Genomic DNA, 3271 nt, shown 5'->3' with positions numbered 1-3271 from the left:
TATTTCTGAAGATGGAGTAAGAACTTAACTAATCTTCAAATATTTTAAACTTATTTTAAATAAATTTAACTTCTGCAATTTATAAAGAAAGTCATCGTAAATAAATTAGTCACACTAAAGTTATTTGATATATATATATATATATCCTCTCGTAGTATCTTTATCTACACAAATTAATCAACATCTGTTGCAATTTGTAATGCTCATGAAAATCACATATTATTATTTTTGTGTAGGATTTATGTCATGTGTACTAAAAAGAAAGAATTAATTTCAACAAATTTTCATAGTGAATGATATGTTAGTCATTGAGAATGTTGTTGTTGTTGGTCCTCCTACTTGCTTCGATTTAGTCCTTCATAGTGCATGCATAAATATATTATATATAAAATAAATCGTATTGTAAGTTCAAACTATAATAATATCTCTTATACCAACTCCAGGCTATATAATTTGGATTTGGCTCATTTGATTTTTCGTTATTTTTATTTTTCCAAGACATAAATTAAAATTAATGGTTAAGATTTATTTAATTAAAATTAAATTTTAACAATGATTTAACTAATTAATTCCCTCTGAAATGAGGCATGTAAGGGAGCCACTACGAAGAAGTTCTGGGAGTTACGAAGGAAGCTTCGAGCTCATATTGGTCATGGGTTGGGAACAGGAATTGAACTCTATGAGATCGAATCTCATGTTGTTCCTTAATAGCTTAGTGGTAGAGCGGTCGGCTGTTAACCGATTGGTCGTAGGTTCGAATCCTACTTGGGAAGATTTGATTGATTTTAAATTAAAGAATTCAGAATAAAGGGGCTTGCTTTGCCCATTAACAGTAGGTAACCCGTTCCCTGTCTTTTTTTCTATTGCATTCTACTTATTAGTTTAACAATTTGTAGCCGTTTGGCCATGAAAACTAAAATTTTTCGGAGTTGGAGTTGGAGTTGGAGTTGAAATTGGAGTTGGAGTTGTGTTTGGCCATGTCTTTTTTTTTTTTTTTTGACTTTTGAAAAAAAAATTAATATGATTTTATACCCTAACTTTTACAAACTATCAAAATCACCCAACTAAAATTTACCTACTAATGGAAAAAGAATACAATTAGACACTATTATAAAAAATAATTACATATACATGGCCATATTTAATAAATTTTAATTATGACATATATAATATTTACATTAATAGCCGTTTTCTCATATTTGAAAATTTTAAATATGGATGTTATATTAACAGATTACTGCTTCCTGTTTTTTATGTAACAAATATTATCTTTCAAACCAATTTATTTTTTTAGGAATTTATTTAATTTATTTCCTTCATTTTCCGTTCCTAAAAAATAGGAAATGATAAGTTGTTATTAAATTTTAGGGTGCCGCTAATTTATTTCTTTAATCTTCTTATACATGAAAGATTTTACTCCGTGTGAATAATTATTTCTATGTAAAATATGCTTTGCATAGTTATGGTATATTATATCATATACCATAAATATATAAATATACTTAGTATGTTTCTTTATACTTTGTATTTTTATATATGTGTGTATATGGTATATACATGGTATAAACTTCATATATAACATATTTTGTATATTTATATTATAAATATGCTTAGTATGTTTCTGAATACTTTGTATATTTATATATGTGTGTATATGGTATATACATGGTATAAACTTTATATATAACATACTTTGTATATTTATATTATAAATATAATACTTTATATATTTATGGGTATAAATATAAATTAGCAGTAAAATAATATCTTAAATAAGGGAGAAAATTAGATAAGGGATAAAAATAATGATGAGAGAGAAAAAGAGATATATATTAATTAGGATAGCTTTATGTTTGAAATTATAATTATCTTATTCTTTAAAACTGCTATATACATAATATTGAAAAAGTAATGTTATAAGGTGAGTTTTATGTAAAAATTTAAAAGATTGGGGTTATATGTAATAATAATAAAAGTTGGAATTGGAGTTGAAAAATTATGAAAACAACAAAAACCTGTTTCCCTTTTCAGAAAAATTTTCCGGAATTATTTTCTGAATTTTTATGGCCAAACACCATAATTTTCAACTCCAGAAAAATTTTGCGGAAAAAAGAAAAAAATTTCCATAGCCAAACGGGCCTTTATTAATTCTCCCTTTGCCAAATTTAAGAACTATCTTTACTCCTCTTTGTCCAAAGCAATAACTGTTACAAAAATAAAAAATAAAAAATGAGCAATACCAAAAAATCATGACGGGCACGGTAGGAAAATAATTTCGTGAATATGAATCTTGCAAAATATTTATTAACACAATAAGCTAATTTTAAAGAAAAAGTAGAAAAAAAATAAAATCAAAATAATTCATTATTCAAAGAGAAGTTGGAAGATAGACATGGAGAAACAAAAATGAGAACAACGTAAGGAAAAAAGAAAAAGGTATAAGAAAAAAGAAAATATTTAAAAATATATTTATGGATAAAATAAATTTGCATCCATAATTAGGGAATTACTAAAAAATTCGAAAACGAATATATAAAATATGTATTATTCAAATCATAGTTGGAAACTTAGAATCTTAATTTAGTTAATTAAATATTTATAATTAATTTTAACTCATGTCACGCGTCTCTCAACCAAATAATAACTTGCAAAAAATGAAGACAACAAACATGGAGAAGAGCGAAATCCGACAAACGATCGTACCAAAAATTTTGATATCTTCCAACCACATATCAAGGAGAGACAAATTAAAAGACTCAACCTACAATAAATGAGGAAAAAAAACTAACTTATGCCTTTGAAAGAATACTATTTCACATAGTTCATGTGATCAATTGGCTAGTCCAGGACAAACTAGACGTCAAGGAGCCAACTTCACACATTTTTAGCATGCTAAAAGATTAGTCATTACTTAATTCAAATAAAAAATTCATGAATTTCACAGAATCTCGCATTTAGATATATAACCTATTTCTCATGAAAGAAATATATGATCAAAACTATGTACATATAATAATGTATTCTACTACATAAACGTCATAAGTACTTGTATGATGATCACCATATATTGCACTCTTCATTTAGGAGAACATAACTTTTTAAAAAAATCTATAATGTTAAGGTTATACATACAAATATATATATATATATATATATATAATTGCATGTACGTACCAAATGCATGATTGGAATGCTATTAATTAACTGATTCTTTATTTTTATAGGCATGATCAAATATCTTAAGCATACAAAGGCCACAATCTAAATACAT

At 25.7% G+C, this 3271-nt stretch overlaps 1 non-coding gene across 1 annotated transcript; it reads left to right on the top strand.

Moving 5' to 3' along the window:
* Positions 1–701: 701 nt before the first annotated feature.
* Positions 702–773, top strand: TRNAN-GUU. Its single transcript has one exon. It is a non-coding gene; the product is annotated as a tRNA-Asn (tRNA).
* Positions 774–3271: the final 2498 nt, after the last annotated feature.

The sequence above is a fragment of the Capsicum annuum genome, chromosome 1, assembly GCF_002878395.1.
Source record: "Capsicum annuum cultivar UCD-10X-F1 chromosome 1, UCD10Xv1.1, whole genome shotgun sequence".
Taxonomy (NCBI): Eukaryota; Viridiplantae; Streptophyta; class Magnoliopsida; order Solanales; family Solanaceae; genus Capsicum; species Capsicum annuum.
Note: the sequence above shows the minus strand (reverse complement) of the source record. Positions and strands in the feature narration are given on the sequence as shown.